General features: G+C 47.3%; 1 protein-coding gene across 1 annotated transcript in view; it reads right to left on the bottom strand.

The window, feature by feature from the left end:
- LOC139751145 (uncharacterized) overlaps nucleotides 1-20,424 on the bottom strand; it is a 70,200-nt gene extending 49,776 nt beyond the window's left edge. Inside the window, 1 exon segment of the mRNA XM_071666243.1 lies at nucleotides 20,293-20,424. The gene's annotated coding sequence lies outside the window, so the exon portion shown is untranslated.
- Between the last annotated feature and the right edge of the window lie 5,366 nt (nucleotides 20,425-25,790).

The following is a 25,790-nucleotide window of genomic DNA, read 5'->3' as shown; positions in this document are numbered from 1 at the left end:
TATATATATATATATATATATATATATATATATATATATATATATATATATGGATACCCATCTTTTGTATGTATATTCTCTGGCATATACCACTCTAATACCACACTGGATCGCTTTAATATGAAAAAACGGAAAAGAATATTGAAAACTATCGCGTTGGACATTGTATATATTGTGGAGGCACGAGTACAGTGGGACATATAAGACAATATCTGTCTTTGTAGGCTCTGTGGTGTACTGGCGATGATGGTGTGGGGGAGTTGACATAGCATTGTACACACACACACCTGTCGCGCCTGTGTACAGTAATGGACCTCTTGTCTAGCTCGTTACCACACAACTCTCAAAGAATTACTTGACCACGGACGTTATATAGACCCGTGGGGTTTTACGGTGACCAGACCCCTTTCTTTTTTTGACGTCACTTGTCACTTTAGCGTTCTTGCGATTGGTGTCATAATGGCAGGTTACGTCCAAAGAGCAGATACGACATCGAGTTCCGAAATAGACAACAGTCACTTTATGCCAAGGTCTGATAGACTGTAAGGAGGGTGGTGGAGCTGCTTGCAATTACATGCAAGACAAGCAACATGTATCATAATACTGGCCTTTGTGGGGGTGTGGCGCGCGTTGTCGTGGTCGGAAACACTTACGACTTGTGGTCATCTCTCACTGTTTCTCCTTTGACGGCAATGTACGTACAACTTTGTTTACGTACAACTTTGTGTATGTACAACTTTGTGTACGTACAACTTTGGTGAATCAGGCCAGCGTTGATGATCACCCGTGAAACGCCTGAAGAAATATGTTAGAAATGTATGATCTTCTTGGTTTATATATAAGACTTTACCCTGATGGCTTTAATGACATGGCACCCTAACTCAAAACCCCACTAGGCGAAACTCGTAGCTAAATATTTACCCAGGGATGATACCAAAATCAAATTAATATGATCGATTGTACTGTCCCAGACCTCCATAATCAAAGTCACTAGACTACAGTTGCCTCTGTATTGGCATCTTGAAGGGCGTCTTGACCTGGAGTCCTCCTCAAACACTCTCACTGCCTTATTCACTGACCGACCCATCTTGTTAATGCGGGATTATGAAGGGGGTCAATATCACCAATAGACCTAGTACCATCACCAATAGACACTGATAGATGCATATTCGTCACGCAAAACAACAACTTTCCATGTAACAAACTTTATAACACTTCGATGCTCAGGTTGGTAAATAGCCATAAGCTTTCTCGGATGCCAGACCTCAAAAGTTCTCTTCGTCTGAATGGACAAAAATAACGCCAGAGAAGTGACATGAACACCAACTATTGTCCAAAAAAAAAAGAAGAAATGGTTCACCTTTACGAGTGACCCACGAAGGGAATCCATGCCAAAGGCAAGATCTAACCTAACCTAAGTACCAGCGACCTAGGTTTTCAGTCGTGTTTGTAGACGTTCATGGCTGCTTCCGTATCTACTATTATTGGAGGTGAAGGAGTATTAAATGGCGAGGTGAAGGGGTATTAAATGGCGAGGTGAAGGGGTATTAAATGGCGAGGTGAAGGAGTATTAAATGGCGAGGTGAAGGGGTATTAAATGGCGAGGTGAAGGAGTATTAAATGGCGAGGTGAAGGAGTATTAAATGGCGAGGTGAAGGGGTATTAAATAGCGAGGTGAAGTAGTATTAAATGGCGAGGTGAAGGGGTATTAAATGGCGAGTTGAAGGGGTATTAAATGGCGGCTGGATTAAATTACGGCGGGTCCATAGACAGCTAAACTAAACTTTGTGTCAACACCTTTGGACATCAGGTGGAAGGATGGCTGAGCGTAGCTAAGCTAGCAAAACTATGCTAGCTAGCATCACCAGGCCCTGCCTACGTAGCTTGGCTGTGGTGGTTAGGTTAACCTAACCACCGCTGGACGACCTAGCCCTACAGACTACCGGGTAGCCTACCCTAGGTGGCTTCAGGGTATAGCCTAGACATGTAAGCTGGCTACTAGACAGCCTAGCCTAGCAGGCTATGTGGCATCCTAGCGTACTAGCTTACCAGGCAACCTAGCGTAGTTGATAACAGGTAGCGTAGCTTAGCTGGCTACCGGGCGTCCTTTAGCTGGCTGGCTAACTACAAGGCAGCCTACCCTACATGGCTATCGTGCAGCCCGGCCTAGCTAACTGCAGAGGAACGTACCCTAGCTGGCTCCAGGGCAGCGTAGCCTAGCTGGCTACAGGGCAGCGTAGTCTAGCTGGCTACAGGGCGGCGTAGCCTAGCTGGCTACAGGGCGGCGTAGCCTAGCTGGCTACAGGGCGGCGTAGCCTAGCTGGCTACAGGGCGGCGTAGCCTAGCTGGCTACAGGGCGGCGTAGCCTAGCTGGCTACAGGGTAGCGTAGCCTAGCTGGCTACAGGGTATCGTAGCCTAGCTGGCTACAGGGTATCGTAGCCTAGCTGGCTACAGGGCAGCGTAGCCTAGCTGGCTACGGGGCAGCGTAGTCTAGCTGGCTACAGGGCGGCGTAGCCTAGCTGGCTACAGGGCGGCGTAGCCTAGCTGGCTACAGGGCAGCGTAGCCTAGCTGGCTACAGGGCGGCGTAGCCTAGCTGGCTACAGGGCGGCGTAGCCTAGCTGGCTACATGGCGGCGTAGTCTAGCTGGCTACAGGGCAACGTAGTCTAGCTGGCTACAGGGCAACGTAGCCTAGCTGGCTATAGGACAGCGTAGCCTAGCTGGCTACAGGGCAGCGTAGTCTAGCTGGCTACAGGGCGGCGTAGCCTAGCTGGCTACAGGGCGGCGTAGCCTAGCTGGCTACAGGGGGCGTAGCCTAGCTGGCTACAGGGCGGCGTAGCCTAGCTGGCTACAGGGCGGCGTAGCCTAGCTGGCTACAGGGCAGCGTAGTCTAGCTGGCTACAGGGCGGCGTAGCCTAGCTGGCTATAGGGGGGGCGTAGCCTAGCTGGCTACAGGGCAGCGTAGCCTAGCTGGCTACAGGGCAGCGTAGCCTAGCTGGCTACAGGGTATCGTAGCCTAGCTGGCTACAGGGCAGCGTAGTCTAGCTGGCTACAGGGCAGCGTAGCCTAGCTGGCTACAGGGCGGCGTAGCCTAGCTGGCTATAGGGGGGGCGTAGCCTAGCTGGCTACAGGGCAGCGTAGCCTAGCTGGCTACAGGGTATCGTAGCCTAGCTGGCTACAGGGCAGCGTAGCCTAGCTGGCTACAGGGTATCGTAGCCTAGCTGGCTACAGGGCAGCGTAGCCTAGCTGGCTACGGGGCAGCGTAGTCTAGCTGGCTACAGGGCGGCGTAGCCTAGCTGGCTACAGGGCGGCGTAGCCTAGCTGGCTACAGGGCGGCGTAGCCTAGCTGGCTACAGGGCAGCGTAGTCTAGCTGGCTACAGGGCGGCGTAGCCTAGCTGGCTACAGGGCGGCGTAGCCTAGCTGGCTACAGGGCAGCGTAGCCTAGCTGGCTACAGGGCAGCGTAGCCTAGCTGGCTACAGGACAGCCTAACCTACATAGCTACATCAGTCGTTACCAATAATAGTAACACTATACAGTAAACGTCACCAAAAATAGTAACAGTACAGTCAGCGTCACCAGTCATAGTAACACTACAATCAGCGTTACCAATCATTGTAACACTTGAACCCCACCACCGGTCATGGTAATATACTACACGAAAAAACCCGTCACCAAATCATAATAACGTTAGTCACAGCTTTACTCCAATGACAGACATTATCACATTGTTTGTAAGGTACTTGTGAAGATCAATAAATTATTCTTTCTTTTTTTCCCCCCTTCCCTTTGTATTAGGATAAATCAGTATATACAATAGCTCCATCTATCATTCAGTTTATGTAGTGAGAGGTCGTCACACTAATTGTGTGTATAGAGGCGATTACTCTACAGAGTCGAACGCTCTCTGTGTTGCCTTTTTTCTTGAAGTTTGATAGGAAGGCGATGCAATTTTTTTTTCCCCTATCATTTAATTTAGTTCCCCCGTGTCATAGGGGTGTGTCCAGTACGTACATACAGACATGCACCTTTTATAGGGATTAATTTTTATAGTGCCTTTCTAATCTTTTTTTTTTTTTTATCATGTCATGTCGGTCAGTTTTTTTTTTTTTCATGTCGGTCAATGTTTATTTTTTCATGTTATGTCGGTCAATTTTTATTTTTTCATGTTATGTCGGTCAGTTTTTTTTTTCATATGTCGGTCAATGTTTATTTTTTCATGTTATGTCGGTCAATGTTTTTTTTTTCTTGTTATGTCGGTCAATGTTTTTTTTTTCATGTTATGTCGGTCAATGTTTTTTTTTTTTCATGTTATGTCGGTCAATGTTTTTTTTTCATGTTATGTCGGTCAATGTTTTTTTTTTTCATGTTATGTCGGTCAATGTTTTTTTTAATCATGTCATGTCGGTCAATGTTTATTTTTTTCATGTCATGTCGGTCAGTTTTTTTTTTCTTTTTTCATGTTATGTCGGTCAATGTTTTTATTTTTTTTCATGTCATGTCGGTCAATGTTTTTTTAATCATGTCATTCGGTCTTTTTTTTTCATGTTATGTCGGTCAATTTTTTTTTATCATGGTGTTTTTTTTTCATGTTATGTCGGTCAGTTTTTTTTTTTTTCTTATGTTATGTCGGTCAGTGTTTATTTTTTTCATGTTATGTCGGTCAATGTTTTTTTTTCACGTTATGTCGGTCAATGTTTTTTTATCATGTCATGTCGGTCAATATTTTTTTTTATGTCATGTCGGTCAATTTTTTTTTTTATCATGTCATGTCGGTCAATGTTTATTTGGTCATGTCATGTCGGTCAATGTTTTTTTCATGTCATGTCGGTCAATGTTTTTTTTTTTTTTATGTCATTCGGTCATTTTTTTTCAGGTTATGTCGGTCAATTTTTTTTATCATGTTATGTCTGTCAATGTTTATTTTTTCATGTTATGTCGGTCAATTTTTATTTTTTATGTCATGTCGGTCAACAATCGTGGCTAGTTTCATGTTATCCATGAGGCCAATAGGAGCCTAGTTTAGCTTCTCTCAATCCCCTTTCCTGGCTAAATTCATGTCATCTATCAAAGCCAACGCCATCCTGGCTAGGTTCAATGTAAGTCACCAGGCCAACACCAGCCTAGGTAGCTAGGCTTATGTCACTAACACAATACATAGGTTGGTAAGTGAATCCAGGATTCGAATTTAATAAAATATGAGTTTTGAAGTCAGTGTGGTTCCTTAATCATGCTAGTAAAATGTATGGTATCATGTATTTTTCTTTGTTTTCCAAGTGAAATTTTGGTTAGAAAGTCAATAAACTTATTTTTCCTTGTTTTCAGTGAAATTTTGGTTAGAAAGTCAATAAACTTATTTTTCTTTGTTTTCAGTGAAATTTTGGTTAGAAAGTCAATAAACTTTTCTTCATCAGTGAGGCTTAAGGTTAATGAACCAGAATGACTTATTGTGGGTCGTGAAAAGTTAGGTTGATGTCTCCACAAAGCCTTTTGTCATGTTAATGAAAACGGGGTAGGTAGGTCTATAAATCTGTTTAGTAAGTGAAATGTGTGTGGATGGATCCGTAGATTTTGTGTTCATACTATGTGCAGTAGAAGATTCGCCTCTTTTTTCTCTCCAACCAGATATATCCGGTGTGAACATTTCTATTTGGATAATCAACAGACGCGGAAAAGATTTTAAAGAGAAAGAGACGGGAAATTTTTATGGATAGAGAGAGAGAGAGAGAGAGAGAGAGAGAGAGAGAGAGAGAGAGAGAGAGAGAGAGAGAGAGAGAGAGACGGTATAAATCGTGAGCCAGGAAAAGAGACGGTAATGAAATCTAGTGTTTGCGAGGACAGATCATGAAATCTCGTGGATATATATATATATATATATATATATATATATATATATATATATATATATATATATATATATATATATATATATATATATATATATATATGAGAAAGTTAGGAGGTGGTGGGTAGAGGTTAGAAAGGGTAGTAAGTGGTGGGATGAAGAAGTAAGATTGTTAGTGAAAGAGAAGAGAGAGTCAATTTGACGATTTTTGCAGGGAAATAGTGCAAATGATTGGAAGATGTATAAAAGAGGCGAGAGATCATGAGATAGGTGCAAGAGGTGAAAAAGAGGGCAAATAAGAGTTTGGGTAAGAGAGTATCATTAAATTTTAGGGAGAATGAAAAAGATGTTTTGGAAGGAGGTAAATAAAGTGCGTAAGACAAGAGAACAAATGGGAACATCGGTGAAGGGGGCAAATGGGGAGGTGATAACAAGTAGTAGTGAAGTAAGAGGGAGATGGAGTGAGTATTTTGAAGGTTTTTTGAATGTGTGTGATGACAGATGGCAACTATTTAAGTGACATGTCTTCTCAAACTTGAAAGGAAATCCTATCATATAATAAGAGAATCTGGGGACCTATTCTACCATTATTCGGCCTCACGGACAACGGTAACCGACTTAATTAACGGTTTGGTACGGTCGCTGAGGCTCCCTCACGGTCGCCGAGCCTCCCTCACGGTCGCCAAGCCTCGCTTACGGTCGCCAAGCCTTGCTTACGGTCGCCAAGCCTCGCTCACGGTCGCCAAGCCTCGCTCACGGTCGTCAAGCCTCGCTTACGGTCGCCAAGCCTTGCTTACGGTCGCCAAGCCTCGCTCACGGTCGCCAAGCCTCCCTCACGGTCGTCAAGCCTCGCTTACGGTCGCCAAGCCTTGCTTACGGTCGCCAAGCCTCGCTCACGGTCGCCAAGCCTCGCTCACGGTCGCCAAGCCTCGCTCACGGTCGCCAAGCCTTGCTCACGGTCGCCAAGCCTCGCTCGCAGTTCCTAGTCCAACTTAAACTACTAATAATATTCACAGCTGGTTAAACATACTTGAGCGTCGACGACCCCCATGATCGGTACGACCCATTGAGAAGTACGACCCCCCCTCTCCCTCCCTCCCCTCCATTGGGTGCAATGACCCCGGCCATTGACCTGACCCCACTTGAAACCTTTTGTTTAGGACGCGAGTAGACTCACCGTGTGTATTCTATACACACACACACACACACACACACACACACACAGACACAGACACACACACACAGACACAGACACACACACACACACACACACACACACACAAAGTAATTAAGCATTCCCAATTATTCTCATCACTCTGTCATTTTTCTCTCGGCCAAAATGATTATAATTGATTCAGTCCGTATTCTACCGCGGTTGAAGCACACGTTGCTTCCGTCCATAGTGTTTGGTCTACTCTGCAGGCGCTGGTCGCTTGCTTGCGAGCTCTTGCTTGCTTGCGAGCTCTTGCTTGCTTGCGAGCTCTTGCTTGCTTGTGAGCTCTTGCTTGCGAGCTCTTGCTTGCTTGCGAGCTCTTGCTTGCGAGCTCTTGCTTGCTTGTGAGCTCTTGCTTGTGAGCTCTTGCTTGCTTGTGAGCTCTTGCTTGCTTGCGAGCTCTTGCTTGCTTGCGAGCTCTTGCTTGCTTGTGAGCTCTTGCTTGCGAGCTCTTGCTTGCGAGCTCTTGCTTGCTTGTGAGCTCTTGCTTGCTTGCGAGCTCTTGCTTGCTTGTGAGCTCTTGCTTGCTTGTGAGCTCTTGCTTGCTTGTGAGCTCTTGCTTGCTTGCGAGCTCTTGCTTGCTTGTGAGCTCTTGCTTGCTTGTGAGCTCTTGCTTGCTTGCGAGCTCTTGCTTGCTTGTGAGCTCTTGCTTGCTTGTGAGCTCTTGCTTGCGAGCTCTTGCTTGCTTGTGAGCTCTTGCTTGCTTGCGAGCTCTTGCTTGCTTGTGAGCTCTTGCTTGCTTGTGAGCTCTTGCTTGCGAGCTCTTGCTTGCTTGTGAGCTCTTGCTTGCTTGCGAGCTCTTGCTTGCTTGCGAGCTCTTGCTTGCTTGTGAGCTCTTGCTTGCTTGTGAGCTCTTGCTTGCGAGCTCTTGCTTGCTTGTGAGCTCTTGCTTGCTTGCGAGCTCTTGCTTGCTTGTGAGCTCTTGCTTGCTTGTGAGCTCTTGCTTGCGAGCTCTTGCTTGCTTGTGAGCTCTTGCTTGCGAGCTCTTGCTTGCTTGCGAGCTCTTGCTTGCGAGCTCTTGCTTGCTTGTGAGCTCTTGCTTGCGAGCTCTTGCTTGCTTGTGAGCTCTTGCTTGCGAGCTCTTGCTTGCTTGCGAGCTCTTGCTTGCGAGCTCTTGCTTACGAGCTCTTGCTTGTGAGCTCTTGCTTGTGAGCTCTTGCTTCGTCAGTATGCAACGAGCTGGGGGCCGCTCGTGCTTTGGAGGGGAGGGGGGTGTCAAGCCCGCGCTTTCTCGGTCATCATCCAACCCAGGTGTTCCGGTGACCCTTCCCTCTCGCGGTTGGCTGATGAATTAGGTACCTGCCTTACGCTAGCAGGAGGGTGAAAGGCGTGCAAGGAATAGAGTGAATTGGAACGATGTGGTATACCGGGGTGGACGTGCTGTCAATGGATTGAACTAGGGTATGTGAAGCGTCTGGGGGTAAACCATGGAAAGTTCTGTAGGGCCTGGATGTGGAAAGGGAGCTGTGGTTTCGGTGCATTATTACATGACAGGTAGAGACTGAGTGTGAACGAATGTGGCCTTTGTTGTCTTTTCCTAGCACTACCTCGCGCACATGCAGGGGGAGGAGATTGTCATTTCATGTGTGGCGGGGTGGCGACGGGAATGAATAAGGGCAGACAGTATGAATTATGTACATATGTATATATGTATATGTCTGTGTGTCTATATATATGTATACGTTGAGATATATAGGCATGTATATCTGCGTGTGTGGACGTGTATGTATATATATGTGTATGTGGGTGGGTTGGGCCACTTTCGTCTGTTTCCTTGCGCTACCTCGCTAACGCGGGAGACAGCGACAAAGTATAATGATAATATATATATATATATATATATATATATATATATATATATATATATATATATATATATATATATATATATCTTTCAAACTTGTTTGCAGTTTCCCGCGTAGCGGACTAGCGCCACGACGAACCGACGAAAGACATTGAACTCATTTTTTTTTTGTGTTTTCTTTTGGCAGACCGCTCCCTTTCCGTCACGTCGCGTCACATGCATATCAAACCACATACGTGCGTGACCCACATACTCGAGCGCCGGTGACCTATCTCTCGTTACGATAACTAACACACACACACACACACACACACACACACATACATACATACACATACATACACTCCTGTGTGTGTGTGTGTGTGTGTCTGTGTGTATGTCCGATGGCGCGGAAGACCCGTGATGACTAGAATATCAAAAGGCATTTAGAACAGCAGTCGTTGTACTGGGATATGATAAGGCGACGTCATGCATGACCTGCATTCTTCTTGCGTCAGGTCAAGGCGAGCCATGGACTCGTTACCCACAAAGGGAACAGACGGAAGGGAACAGACGGAAGGGAACAGACGGAAGGGAACAGACAGAAGGGAACAGACGGAAGGGAACAGACGGAAGGGAACAGACAGAAGGGAACAGACGGAAGGGAACAGACAGAAGGGAACAGACGGAAGGGAACAGACGGAAGGGAACAGACGGAAGGGAACAGACAGAAGGGAACAGACGGAAGGGAACAGACGGAAGGCAACAGACGGAAGGCAACAGACGGAAGGGAACAGACAGAAGGGAACAGACGGAAGGCAACAGACGGAAGGCAACAGACGGAAGGCAACAGACGGAAGGCAACAGACGGAAGGGAACAGACGGAAGGGAACAGACGGACCTGAGGTGTCTGTCTTCTCCTCCTGGGCCTCTGGGAATGACCCCCCTTTTTGGTGCGGGGTGGGCGCGAGGTCAGGTCAAATGGCCAGGTCATCAGGGACAGCGAAGGGTCGTCTCCTGGGTCAACAAGATGTTCATGGAAAAAAAAGATATAGGGGGGACGGGTCGGGTTTAGTCTAGTCCAATAGCCTGCAGGTTTGGTAATAGGTTAACCAATGGTTGAGGCCAGAGAGAGACGGTGAGAGAGAGAGAGAGAGAGAGAGAGAGAGAGAGAGAGAGAGAGAGAGAGAGAGAGAGAGAGAGAGAGAGAGAGAGAGAGCTTTCTCGCTGCAAGCGATCCCCGCGCCATCTACGGGGGGTAAAGGCTGAAGGGACTGTGGTTGTGTCTGTCTGATGAATATGATAAAGTGTTGAGTTGAGATCACGATCACTAGGCTGTGGACAGCAGCCACCCCAAGGGAACCATCTTACGCCTTATATATATATATATATATATATATATATATATATATATATATATATATATATATCTTTTTCTTTCTTTCATACTATTCGCCATTTCCCGCGTTAGCGAAGTAGCTTTAAGAACAGAGGACTGGGCCTGTGAGGGAATATCCTCACCTGGCCTCGTTCTCTGTTCCTTCTTTTGGAAAATTAAAAAAAAACGAGAGGGGAAGATTTCCAGCCCCCCGCTCCCTCCCCTTTTAATCGCATTCTACGACACGCAGGGAATACGTGGGAAGTATTCTTTCTCCCCTATCCCCAGGGATAATATATATATGAGTTGATAAAGGAGAGAAAAATACATAGACTGAAAATTATATATATATATATATATATATATATATATATATATATATATATATATATATATATATATATATATATATATCTATATATATATATATATAATTTTCAGTCTATGTATTTTTCTCTCCTTGATCAACTCATTTTTCCTCAATACTAAGGCCTTTTATTTTTGGTCATTCTTATGTTACGTATGTGTTAGTAGAGCATTAGTTTTATACAAGAGCCACCAGATCTGTGTACTGACACTATACACTTACACCTTACGTACTACACTCTTGTTAACGCGGGTGTCATAATAGTATTGGTACATCATGCCACGTGTATGATTAAATTTAAGAAGAGTATGTGACAGAGAGAAGACATTTATTGTTCATACATAACTTAAAAATGTTTAGACTCTTCATTAACACGTGCGATGAGTATGAGGCTCCCAAGCCTTATGATTCCGAAGCATTATGATTGTGAAAGCATTATTCCCGAGGCATTATGATTACGAAAGCATTATTCCCGAACATTATTATTATGGAAGCATTATTATTATGAAAGCATTATTCCCGAGCATTATAATTATGAAAGCATTATTCCCGAGCATTATCATTATGAAAGCATTATTCCCGAGCATTATCATTATGAAAGCATTATTCCCGAGCATTATCATTATGAAAGCATTATTCCCGAGCATTATCATTATGAAAGCATTATTCCCGAGCATTATGATTATGAAAGCATTATTCCCGAGCATTATGATTATGAAAGCATTATTCCCGAGCATTATCATTATGAAAGCATTATTCCCGAGCATTATGATTATGAAAGCATTATTCCCGAGCATTATGATTATGAAAGCATTATTCCCGAGCATTATCATTATGAAAGCATTATTCCCGAGCATTATGATTATGAAAGCATTATTCCCGAGCATTATCATTATGAAAGCATTATTCCCGAGCATTATCATTATGAAAGCATTATTCCCGAGCATTATGATTATGAAAGCATTATTCCCGAGCATTATGATTATGAAAGCATTATTCCCGAGCATTATCATTATGAAAGCATTATTCCCGAGCATTATGATTATGAAAGCATTATTCCCGAGCATTATGATTATGAAAGCATTATTCCCGAGCATTATCATTATGAAAGCATTATTCCCGAGCATTATCATTATGAAAGCATTATTCCCGAGCATTATGATTATGAAAGCATTATTCCCGAGCATTATGATTATGAAAGCATTATTCCCGAACATTATTATTATGGAAGCATTATTCCCGAGCATTATGATTATGAAAGCATTATTCCCGAGCATTATGATTATGAAAGCATTATTCCCGAGCATTATCATTATGAAAGCATTATTCCCGAGCATTATGATTATGAAAGCATTATTCCCGAGCATTATGATTATGAAAGCATTATTCCCGAGCATTATCATTATGAAAGCATTATTCCCGAGCATTATCATTATGAAAGCATTATTCCCGAGCATTATGATTATGAAAGCATTATTCCCGAGCATTATGATTATGAAAGCATTATTCCCGAGCATTATGATTATGAAAGCATTATTCCCGAGCATTATCATTATGAAAGCATTATTCCCGAGCATTATGATTATGAAAGCATTATTCCCGAGCATTATGATTATGAAAGCATTATTCCCGAGCATTATCATTATGAAAGCATTATTCCCGAGCATTATCATTATGAAAGCATTATTCCCGAGCATTATGATTATGAAAGCATTATTCCCGAGCATTATCATTATGAAAGCATTATTCCCGAGCATTATCATTATGAAAGCATTATTCCCGAGCATTATGATTATGAAAGCATTATTCCCGAGCATTATGATTATGAAAGCATTATTCCCGAGCATTATCATTATGAAAGCATTATTCCCGAACATTATTATTATGGAAGCATTATTATTATGAAAGCATTATTCCCGAGCATTATGATTATGAAAGCATTATTCCCGAGCATTATGATTATGAAAGCATTATTCCCAGCATTATAATTTCCCGAGCATTATAATTATGTAAGCATTATTCCCAGCATTATAATTACGAAGCATTATTCCCATTCTTAGCGTTACAATTGCGAATCATTATTCCCAAGCATTATGTTTGCGGATCATCATTCCCAAGCATTATAATTTCAATGAATTGTAATTTCGAAGTATAATTCTTAAGCATTATGATCATTATGATGCCGGAATATCGCGAATTCTAACCTTACGCAAAATCAGATGTTTTCGTTTCATTTCAGACCAATTCCGAGCATTTGATTCTCTGTTGTTTCGGAATGATAAAGCGAAGCTTCGAAATTGTAATGTTCCGAATCCCTGACGTTACGAAATACAGTGGTTGACCACCTCAAGATCTGGAGATGCGTAGACGGGGTAACCTTGATGGATTGGTAGATATACCAGTAGATAAGTAGACGGGCAGATGTAAAATGATCGGTAGAGACACGGGTAGATAAGTGAATAAATAGACAGGCAGATATAAAAGACATAAAATGGTAGATACACTACAGATAAGTAGATAAATATATACACACACACTGATAACAAGATACACTGGTAGATAAGTAGATAAATTACATATATACACACGCACTGATAACTATATACACTGGTAGATAAGTAGCTAAACAGAGACGGACATGTAGACACAGTGAAACATATCGAGACAGATTGCATTGACAAAGTTAAAGATACATTATTTTTTTTATAATTATCGATTAAGGACAGTGTTGGCGTACACCAGGCCGCCCTCCGTCCGTGGTAGCGTACACCAGGCCGCCCTCCGTCCGTGTTAGCGTACACCAGGCCGCCCTCCGTCCGTGGTAGCGTACACCAGGCCGCCCTCCGTCCGTGGTAGCGTACACCAGGCCGCCCTCCGTCCGTGGTAGCGTACACCAGGCCGCCCTCCGTCCGTGGTAGCGTACACCAGGCCGCCCTCCGTCCGTGGTAGCGTACACCAGGCCGCCCTCCGTCCGTGGTAGCGTACACCAGGCCGCCCTCCGTGCGTGGTAGCGTACACCAGGCCGCCCTCCGTCCGTGGTAGCGTACACCAGGCCACCCTCCGTGCGTGGTAGCGTACACCAGGCCGCCCTCCGTCCGTGGTAGCGTACACCAGGCCGCTCTCCGTCCGTGTTAGCGTACACCAGGCCACCCTCCGTCCGTGTTAGCGTACACCAGGCCACCCTCCGTCCGTGGTAGCGTACACAGGCCACCCTCCGTCCGTGTTAGCGTACACCAGGCCGCCTCCGTCCGTGGTAGCGTACACCAGGCCACCTCCGTCCGTGGTAGCGTACACCAGGCCGCCCTCGTCCGTGGTAGCGTACACCAGGCCACCCTCCGTCCGTGGTAGCGTACACCAGGCCACCCTCCGTCCGTGTTAGCGTACACCAGGCCACCCTCCGTCCGTGTTAAGCGTACACCAGGCCGCCCTCCGTCCGTGGTAGCGTACACAGGCCACCCTCCGTCCGTGTTAGCGTACACCAGGCCGCCCTCCGTCCGTGGTAGCGTACACAGGCCGCCCTCCGTCCGTGGTAGCGTACACCAGGCCACCCTCCGTCCGTGTTAGCGTACACCAGGCCACCCTCCGTCCGTGTAGCGTACACCAGCCGCCCTCCGTCCGTGGTAGCGTACACAGGCCGCCCTCCGTCCGTGGTAGCGTACACAGGCCGCCCTCCGTCCGTGTTAGCGTACACCAGGCCGCCCTCCGTCCGTGTTAGCGTACACCAGGCCGCCCTCCGTCCGTGTTAGCGTACACCAGGCCGCCCTCCGTCCGTGTTAGCGTACACCAGGCCACCCTCCGTCCGTGTTAGCGTACACCAGGCCGCCCTCCGTCCGTGTTAGCGTACACCAGGCCGCCTCCGTCCGTGGTAGCGTACACCAGGCCGCCTCCGTCCGTGGTAGCGTACACCAGCCGCCCTCCGTCCGTGGTAGCGTACACAGGCCGCCCTCCGTCCGTGTTAGCGTACACCAGGCCGCCTCCGTCCGTGGTAGCGTACACAGGCCGCCCTCCGTCCGTGTTAGCGTACACCAGGCCACCCTCCGTCCGTGTTAGCGTACACCAGGCCACCCTCCGTCCGTGTTAGCGTACACCAGGCCGCCTCCGTCCGTGGTAGCGTACACAGGCCGCCCTCCGTCCGTGGTAGCGTACACAGGCCGCCCTCCGTCCGTGTTAGCGTACACCAGGCCGCCTCCGTCCGTGGTAGCGTACACAGGCCGCCCTCCGTCCGTGGTAGCGTACACAGGCCGCCCTCCGTCCGTGTTAGCGTACACCAGGCCGCCTCCGTCCGTGGTAGCGTACACAGGCCGCCCTCCGTCCGTGTTAGCGTACACCAGGCCGCCCTCCGTCCGTGTTAGCGTACACCAGGCCACCCTCCGTCCGTGTTAGCGTACACCAGGCCACCCTCCGTCCGTGTAGCGTACACCAGGCCGCCTCCGTCCGTGGTAGCGTACACAGGCCGCCCTCCGTCCGTGTTAGCGTACACCAGGCCGCCCTCCGTCCGTGTTAAGCGTACACCAGGCCACCCTCCGTCCGTGTTAGCGTACACCAGGCCGCCCTCCGTCCGTGTTAGCGTACACCAGGCCGCCTCCGTCCGTGGTAGCGTACACAGGCCGCCCTCCGTCCGTGTTAGCGTACACCAGGCCGCCCTCCGTCCGTGTTAGCGTACACCAGGCCGCCCTCCGTCCGTGTTAGCGTACACCAGGCCGCCTCCGTCCGTGGTAGCGTACACAGGCCGCCCTCCGTCCGTGTTAGCGTACACCAGGCCACCCTCCGTCCGTGTTAGCGTACACAGGCCGCCCTCCGTCCGTGTTAGCGTACACCAGGCCGCCTCCGTCCGTGGTAGCGTACACAGGCCGCCCTCCGTCCGTGTTAGCGTACACCAGGCCGCCTCCGTCCGTGGTAGCGTACACCAGCCACCCTCCGTCCGTGTAGCGTACACCAGGCCGCCTCCGTCCGTGGTAGCGTACACAGGCCGCCCTCCGTCCGTGTTAGCGTACACAGGCCGCCCTCCGTCCGTGTTAGCGTACACCAGGCCACCCTCCGTCCGTGTTAGCGTACACCAGGCCACCCTCCGTCCGTGTTAGCGTACACCAGGCCACCCTCCGTCCGTGTTAGCGTACACCAGGCCACCCTCCGTCCGTGTTAGCGTACACAGGCCGCCCTCCGTCCGTGTTAGCGTACACCAGGCCACCCTCCGTCCGTGTTAGCGTACACCAGGCCACCCTCCGTCCGTGTTAGCGTACACCAGGCCACCCTCCGTCCGTGTTAGCGTACACCAGGCCGCCCTCCGTCCGTGTTAGCGTACACCAGGCCGCCCTCCGTCCGTGTTAGCGTACACAGGCCGCCCTCCGTCCGTGTTAAGCGTACACCAGGCCACCCTCCGTCCGTGTTAGCGTACACAGGCCGCCCTCCGTCCGTGTTAGCGTACACCAGGCCACCCTCCGTCCGTGTTAGCGTACACCAGGCCGCCCTCCGTCCGTGTTAGCGTACACCAGGCCGCCTCCGTCCGTGGTAGCGTACACCAGCCACCCTCCGTCCGTGGTAGCGTACACCAGGCCACCCTCCGTCCGTGTTAGCGTACACCAGGCCACCCTCCGTCCGTGTTAGCGTACACCAGGCCACCCTCCGTCCGTGTTAGCGTACACCAGGCCACCCTCCGTCCGTGTTAGCGTACACCAGGCCACCCTCCGTCCGTGTTAGCGTACACCAGGCCACCCTCCGTCCGTGGTAGCGTACACCAGGCCACCCTCCGTCCGTGTTAGCGTACACCAGGCCACCCTCCGTCCGTGTAGCGTACACCAGGCCACCCTCCGTCCGTGTTAGCGTACACCAGCCGCCCTCCGTCCGTGTTAGCGTACACCAGGCCGCCTCCGTCCGTGGTAGCGTACACCAGCCACCCTCCGTCCGTGTTAGCGTACACCAGGCCACCCTCCGTCCGTGTTAGCGTACACAGGCCGCCCTCCGTCCGTGTTAGCGTACACCAGGCCACCCTCCGTCCGTGTTAGCGTACACCAGGCCACCCTCCGTCCGTGTTAGCGTACACAGGCCGCCCTCCGTCCGTGTTAGCGTACACCAGGCCACCCTCCGTCCGTGTTAGCGTACACCAGGCCACCCTCCGTCCGTGGTAGCGTACACAGGCCGCCCTCCGTCCGTGTTAGCGTACACAGGCCGCCCTCCGTCCGTGTTAGCGTACACCAGGCCGCCTCCGTCCGTGGTAGCGTACACCAGGCCGCCTCCGTCCGTGGTAGCGTACACCAGCCACCCTCCGTCCGTGTTAGCGTACACCAGGCCACCCTCCGTCCGTGTAGCGTACACCAGGCCACCCTCCGTCCGTGTTAGCGTACACCAGGCCGCCTCCGTCCGTGGTAGCGTACACCAGCCACCCTCCGTCCGTGGTAGCGTACACCAGCCGCCCTCCGTCCGTGTTAGCGTACACCAGGCCACCCTCCGTCCGTGTTAGCGTACACCAGGCCACCCTCCGTCCGTGTAGCGTACACCAGGCCACCCTCCGTCCGTGTAGCGTACACCAGGCCACCCTCCGTCCGTGTAGCGTACACCAGGCCACCCTCCGTCCGTGGTAGCGTACACCAGGCCACCCTCCGTCCGTGTAGCGTACACCAGGCCACCCTCCGTCCGTGGTAGCGTACACCAGCCACCCTCCGTCCGTGTTAGCGTACACAGGCCGCCCTCCGTCCGTGTTAGCGTACACCAGGCCACCCTCCGTCCGTGTAGCGTACACCAGGCCACCCTCCGTCCGTGTAGCGTACACCAGGCCACCCTCCGTCCGTGTAGCGTACACCAGGCCACCCTCCGTCCGTGTAGCGTACACCAGCCGCCCTCCGTCCGTGGTAGCGTACACCATTGAATAAAATAATATTATATATAACCCCCAATTCCCCCTTTTTTTTATGAGTCTCTTCCGACTTCGTGATTGCGCTACAATCAGAAGCAGGGAAATGATGGACTCCCTTGTATCGAGAAGTTACTGTACGAGACAGTCATCACTATTGTTGACAGGCGTTGATATATCAACTGACTGTTATATTTTTCTCTTATGTCTTCCCTGATGATGTGATTATTACACGATGTGCTCTTGGGAACTTTTCGTGTTTCATTTTCCCCGTGGCTCATAGGATTATATTGTCTCGCGCAAAAAAAATTGCGATCCCTTCCAAACATAATATATATATATATATATATATATATATATATATATATATATATATATATATATATTGGAAAGGGTCATAATTTTGCCCGTGATCAAGATATGAGTCCACGGGGAAAATGAAACACTTATCGTGTTTCATTTTCCCCGTGGACTCATAGGGATATATATATATATATATATATATATATATATATATATATATATATATATATATATATATATATATATATATATATATATTCATGCTATTCGCCATTTCCCGCGTTAGCGAGGTAGCGTTAAGAACAGAGGACTGGGCCTTTGAGGGAATATCCTCACCTGGCCCCCTTCTCTGTTCCTTCTTCTGGAAAAATTAAATAAAAAAATCCCATAATTTTATTCCTTGATCATTTGTACAGTGAGGTCAGTTCTCCCCAAAGCGTCCAAACTGGTTCCAAACTGGTTTGAAAAAAAGTTAGCATAAAGTAGTGGATATTAGTATTAAGATCTTTGGGAATCATGAAATTGAAGTTTGAATTTTTATGTTACTTATGAAAAATTGAATGATTGATTTTTTCAAGATGTTTCTCTCGAAGGTTTTGATATATTGAACAAGAACAGTAATTATGGGGATTAGATTTTGGCGGTATATCACACGGTCAGGCACCTCCCCTCTTCCACCACCTCCATCTTGAAAACAATTTATATAATGAAATTCATTAATTTCCTCCTCCATGCAACGGGTTTTTTCATTAAAACAATTTATATTATGAAATTCATTAACCTCCTCCTCCATGCAACGGGTTTTTTCATTAAAACAATTTATATAATGAAATTCATTAACCTCCTCCACCATGCAACGGGTTTTTTCATCTTTAAAACAATTTAAATAATGAAATTCATTAACATCCTCCTCCATGCAACGGTTTTTTCATTAAAACAATTTATATAATGAAATTCATTAATTTCCTCCTCCATGCAACGGTTTTTTCATTAAAACAATTTATATAATGAAATTCATTAACTTCCTCTTCCATGCAACGGGTTTTTTCATCTTTAAAACAATTTATATAATTAAATTCATTAAGAGTAAGACAAGAAAGATATTATCTGGATTATCATTGTTTTTTTTTACGGTAAATAAAGACAATTCATCGAGAATTTATATATTTAAATTAGGTCATGTTTGATATTCCCATGAGTGAATATTTTCCTATTAAAAACGAGTTCTTTTCAGTAAAATTTTGATCTTGGTGTAAAAGTGAGAAAATTATGTCTATGGAAACATTCCCGAGTATATATATATATATTTTTTTTTTTTTTGTCGCTGTCTCCCGCGTTTGCGAGGTAGCGTAAGGAAACGACGAAAGAAATGGCCCAACCCACCCCCATACACATGTATATACATACATCCACACACGCAAATATACATACCTACACAGCTTTCCATGGTTTACCCCAGACGCTTCACATGCCCTGATTCAATCCACTGACAGCACGTCAACCCCGGTATACCACATCGCTCCAATTCACTCTATTCCTTGCCCTCCTCTCACCCTCCTGCATGTTCAGGCCCCGATCACACAAAATCTTTTTCACCCCATCCTTCCACCTCCAATTTGGTCTCCCTCTTCTCCTCGTCCCCTCCACCTCCGACACATATATCCTCTTGGTCAATCTTCCCTCACTCATTCTCTCCATGTGCCCAAACCATTTCAAAACACCCTCTTCTGCTCTCTCAGCCACGCTCTTTTTATTTCCACACATCTCTCTTACCCTTACGTTACTTACTCGATCAAACCACCTCACACCACACATTGTCCTCAAACATCTCATTTCCAGCACATCCATCCTCCTGCGCACAACTCTATCCATAGCCCACGCCTCGCAACCATACAACATTGTTGGAACCACTATTCCTTCAAACATACCCATTTTTGCTTTCCGAGATAATGTTCTCGACTTCCACACATTCTTCAAGGCTCCCAGAATTTTCGCCCCCTCCCCCACCCTATGATCCACTTCCGCTTCCATGGTTCCATCCGCTGCCAGATCCACTCCCAGATATCTAAAACACTTCACTTCCTCCAGTTTTTCTCCATATATATATATATATATATATATATATATATATATATATATATATATATATATATATATATATATATATATCTTTTCTTTCTTTTAAACTATTCGCCATTTCCCGCGTTAGCGAGGTAGCGTTAAGAACAGAGGACTGGGCCTTTTTTGGAATATCCTCACCTGGCCCCCTTTGTTCCTTCTTTTGGGGAAAAAAAAAAAAAAAAAGAGAGGGGAGGATTTCCAGCCTCCCGCTCCCTCCCCTTTTAGTCGCCTTCTACGACACGCAGGGAATACGTGGGAAGTATTAATCCCCTATCCCCAGGGAACAGTCCTCTGTTCTTAACGCTACCTCGCTGATGCGGGAAATGGCGAATAGTTTAAAAGAAAAGAAATATATATATATATATATATATATATATATATATATATATATATATATTGCCGTCGAGTGCCATCCATGATGAAACTGGTAACTTACCGTCTGTCTTGAAGTTGAGAGAATTTGAGCCGAGACAAACCAGTTGGAAGGGCGTCTCTCAAGACCCAGAGAGAGGCGAGCGGTGTCGGGAGTAGCTCGAGGTGTACACCTTCCCCTTCCGGCGGCCGTAGCAACACTGATCACATGTGTTGCTGGGCACGCCATCAACGGGTCACCTCATGCCGCCGCGCATGCGCAGGACGTCCTTATACATATATGTCAACAAAAACACTTTGGTATTCCGAACGCGTATGGCATGTTTCTCCCTTAATGGTGCGACTTCGTGGCAATTAATATAATAACCTACGGATTCCATCCATATTGTTTCATCCATATTGTTTTCGTATAGGCGTATGTCGCCAGTGATGTATTCAGAAGAAGAATATCATACGCTAGAATATTGAAAAGATCAGTGATGGGTTACGCTATAATATTGAAAAGATCAGTGATAAGTTACGCTAGAATATTGAAAAGATCAGTGATGGGTTACGCTAGAATATTGAAAAGATCAGTGATAAGTTACGCTAGAATATTGAAAAGATTAGTGATGGGTTACGCTAGAATATTGAAAAGATCAGTGATGGGTTACGCTAGAATATTGAAAAGATCAGTGATAAGTTACGCTAGAATATTGAAAAGATCAGTGATGGGTTACGCTAGAATATTGAAAAGATTAGTATTGGGTTACGCTAGAATATTGAAAAGATCAGTGATAAGTTACGCTAGAATATTGAAAAGATCAGTGATAAGTTACGCTAGAATATTGAAAAGATCAGTGATGGGTTACGCTAGAATATTGAAAAGATCAGTGATGGGTTACGCTAGAATATTGAAAAGATCAGTGATGGGTTACGCTAGAATATTGAAAAGATTAGTATTGGGTTACGCTAGAATATTGAAAAGATCAGTGATAAGTTACGCTAGAATATTGAAAATATCAGTGATGGGTTACGCTGGAATATTGAAAAGATCAGTGATAAGTTACGCTAGAATATTTAAAATATCAGTGATGGGTTACGCTAGAATATTGAAAAGATCATTGATAAGTTACGCTAGAATATTGAAAAGATTAGTATTGGGTTACGCTAGAATATTTAAAAGATCAGTGATGGGTTACGCTAGAATATTGAAAAGATGAATGATAAGTTACGCTAAAATATTGAAAAGATCAGTGATGGGTTACGCTGAAATATTGAAAAGATCAGTGATAAGTTACGCTAGAATATTTAATTGATCAGTGATGGGTTACGCTAGAATATTTAAAAGATCAATGATAGCTCTCTGACATTAGATAAACGATATTATATATATATATATATATATATATATATATATATATATATATATATATATATATATATATATATATATATATATCGACATATAGTACAGGTTACGGGTAGGTCGGCCCGATCACAAATGGATAAGTTTACCCTAATATAATAGTGATGCGCAGGACAGTTTTCTTTCTTTTTTTCCCTTTTTCTTTTATTTGTCTTACCCTGTAGCTAGGGAGCCATTGGTGGAATTTATGACTTGGTACGTTGTCTAGACGGACATATTATTTTCTTTCTTGTGTAATTGGCGGAATGGTTTCATAACAGACATATTGAGGACTTTATGACCCTGGTGTGTACGTATGTGTGTGTATGTGTGTGTGTGTGTGTGTGTGTATGTGTGTGTGTGTGTGTGTGTGTGTGTGTGTGTGTGTAGTATGAATTAAAACCTGGAGTACGACCCTTGAACAAGACGTTACGACCATTAAGCTACGACAGTACGACCCTTAAGTACGACGGTACGACCCTTGAGCACGACGGTACGACCCTTGAGCGTCGTGCTCATGGCTTGTACCGTCGTGCTCAAGGGTCGTACCCTCGCGCCCAAGGGTCGTACCGTCGTGCTCAAAGGTCGTAACATCGTGCTCAAGGATCGTACCGTCGTGCTCAAGGGTCGTACCGTCGTGCTCAAGGGTCGTACCGTCGTGCTTTAGGAAGCACCACCTGACCTTAAACAGTCGTATGTTTCCCCTAGCCTGAGCCATGTACCCTATTTTAACCCACCCTCCACCCTAAGGGTGGATGAAGAGCTGGGTTGACTGTGCACGTACAGCCGCAACCAGGATTCGAACCTATGCCATATGGTCGACCCTCCCGGGCGTCACGGTCAGGCACGCTGACCGCCACACCACGGAAGTCCAAAGTTTATTGACCAGACGCAAAGTTTACAAACCTTATTTACTGATTCGTAGCCAAAAGTTTTGACATTGGGGGTGTGTTGGGGGAGGTGAGGGAGGAGTGTGTTGGGGGAGATGAGGGGGGTGTGTTGGGGGAGGTGAGGGAGGAGTGTGTGTTGGGGGAGGTGAGGGAGGAGTGTGTTGGGGGAGGTGAGGGGTGTGTGTTGGGGGAGGTGAGGGAGGAGTGTGTTGGGGGAGGTGAGGGAGGAGTGTGTTGGGGGAGAAGAGGGGGATGTTGGGGGAGGTGAGGGAGGGGAGTGTTGGGGGAGAAGAGGGGGGTGTGTTGGGTGAGGTGAGGGAGGAGGGTGTTGGGGGAGAAGAGGGGGATGTTGGGGGAGGTGAGGGAGGAGTGTGTTGGGGAGAAGAGGGGGGTGTGTTGGGGGAGGTGAGGGAGGAGTGTGTTGGGGGAGAAGAGGGGGGTGTGTTGGGGGAGGTGAGGGAGGAGTGTGTTGGGGGAGGTGAGGGAGGAATGTGTTGGGGGAGGTGAGGGAGGAGTGTGTTGGGGGAGAAGAGGGGGGTGTGTTGGGGGAGGTGAGGGAGGAGTGTGTTGGGGGAGAAGAGGGGGGTGTGTTGGGGGAGAAGAGGGGGATGTTGGGGGAGGTGAGGGAGGAGTGTGTTGGGGAGAAGAGGGGGGGGGGTGTTGGGGAGGTGAGGGAAGTGTGGTGTTGGGGAGGTGAGGGAGGGGAGTGTTGGGGGAGGTGAGGAGGTGAGGGGTGTTGGGGGAGGTGAGGGGTGTGTGTGTTGGGGGAGGTGAGGGAGGAGTGTGTTGGGGGAGGTGAGGGAGGAGTGTGTTGGGGGAGGTGAGGGAGGAGTGTGTTGGGGAGGTGAGGGAGGAGGGTGTTGGGGGAGGTGAGGGAGGAGGGTGTTGGGGGAGGTGAGGTGAGGGAGGGGGTGTTGGGGGAGGTGAGGAGGTGAGGGGTGTTGGGGGAGGTGAGGGAGGTGGGGAGTGTTGGGGGAGAAGAAGAGGGGGTATTGGGGGAGATGAGGGAGGAGGGTGTTGGGGGAGGTGAGGAGGTGAGGGGTGTTGGGGGAGGTGAGGGAGGGGAGTGTTGGGGAGAAGAGGGGAGAGTGTTGGGGGAGGTGAGGGTGTGGTGGGGAGATGGGGTGAGGGGGAGCACTAACCTCCCCCAGCCCTCATGCCATGACAGCTTGTCATCTCCCCTTCACTCAGCTGTGACATAGGTCAGGTCACGCCAGAACTTTAGTACCACTGCCAACTATTCGTATTATATATATATATATATATATATATATATATATATATATATATATATATATATATATATATATATATATATAAATTTTCTCTCCTGGCGTTGTTGAACATGTACAATAGCCCCTTGCACATATATAAAAATCCCTTATATATATATATATATATATATATATATATATATATATATATATATATATATATATATATATATATATATATATATTCCTATGAGTCCACAGGGAAAATGGACTTCGGAATATCTTGATCACGCGCAAAATTGTGATCCTTTCCAATATATATATATATATATATATATATATATATATATATATATATATATATATATATATATATATATATATATATATGTAACAACTGAACATGTGCATAACCCCTTGAACGTCAGTTTCAACCTTATGAACATATATATATATAAGAAGGATGTTAACATATACATAACAACCTTTTGAACACATACGACGTGTGCTTGAACACAGTTTTGAACACCATTGAAGAAGGCTTGTAAACAACAACAGAGGAGAAAACAAATTGATTTACAACCACATAGTGGAACCTGTAAATAAACTTACGTGAACATTTTACATACGAGAACAAGCACAGAGTTAGGGGGGAAGAACTATGAACATTTTGTAAACAGTTGCACACCGCGTGAACGTGTACACTCACACCCATGAACACGTGCACCGTGCACGTGTTCATGGGTGTACACCCCAGCAGCGCCGAATGTGTACACCGAATCATCATGTACGTACATGGACAGTCATGGACACACGTGTCTAGCCATGAACACACACACACACACACACACACACACACACACACACACACACACACACAGACACACACACACACACACAGATACTGACACACACACACACAAACACACACACACACACACACACACACACACACACACACACACACACACACACACACACATACCACCAAGTCATGGACACATACCACGTGTCATGTACAACAACTGTTCATATGAACAAAAAGAAGGAAGACATACCAGAGACGCGTATGTTAATTCCCCCTCTCCTCCCTACCCTCCCCTCCCCCTCCCCTCCCTCCCCTCCCCCTCCCCTCCCTTCCCTCCCCCCCTGAATATTTTGTGTCATTGACTTGCATTTGATAAGTACACACTACGAGGAATGTGATGTACTTAGATCTCTTAAGTACACTTGTGTTACTTTACGTAGAGGATGGGTGGGGGTGGGTAGGTGGGTGTGGGTGGGTGGTGAAGTATGGGGGGGTGAGGGAGGGGGTGAGCTTAGGGGGAGGGGAGAAGGGAGGGGGAGGGAGTGAGTCTGGGTGGGAGGGGAAGGGGGTGAGTTTAGGGGGAGGGAGGGGAAAAGGAGAAGGGGGTGAGTTTAGGGGAGGGGAGGGGGAAAGGGGGTGAGTTTAGGGGAGGGGAGGGGGAAAGGGGGTGAGTTTAGGGGAGGGGAGGGGGGAAAGGGGGTGAGTTTAGGGGAGGGGAGGGGGGAAAGGGGGTGAGTTTAGGGGAGGGGAGGGGGAAAAGGGGTTAGTTTAGGGGGAGGGAGGGGAAGGGGAAGGGGTGAGTTTAGGGGGAGGGGAAGGGGATGAGTTTAGGGGGAGGGAGGGGAAGGGGAAGGGGTGAGTTGGGGAGGGGAAGAGGGTGAGTTTAGGGGAGGGTGAGTTTAGGGGAGGAGAGGGGGAAAGGGGGTTAGTTTAGGGGAGGAGAGGGGGGAAAGGGGGTGAGTTTAGGGGAGGGGTGAGAGTTTAGGGGGGAGAGGGGAGTTTAAAGGGGGAGGGAAGGAGGTGGGAGGAGGAGAGAGGGAGAGAGAGAGAGAGAGAGAGAGAGAGAGAGAGAGAGAGAGAGAGAGAGAGAGAGAGAGGAGTACTATCTCTGGGTTGTTTGCCCTGTGCTCTCGTTAATTAGAGGTGTAGGGGAAGGTGGAAGGGCGGGGGGGGGAGGGGAGGGGAGTGTAATTGGGGGGGAGGGGAGTGTAATTGGAGGAGGGGGAAGGGGAGTGTAATTGGGGGGGAGGGGGGAGGGGAGTG

The sequence above is a fragment of the Panulirus ornatus genome, chromosome 11 (genome assembly GCF_036320965.1).
Source record: "Panulirus ornatus isolate Po-2019 chromosome 11, ASM3632096v1, whole genome shotgun sequence".
NCBI classification, from domain to species: domain Eukaryota; kingdom Metazoa; phylum Arthropoda; class Malacostraca; order Decapoda; family Palinuridae; genus Panulirus; species Panulirus ornatus.
Note: the sequence above shows the minus strand (reverse complement) of the source record. Positions and strands in the feature narration are given on the sequence as shown.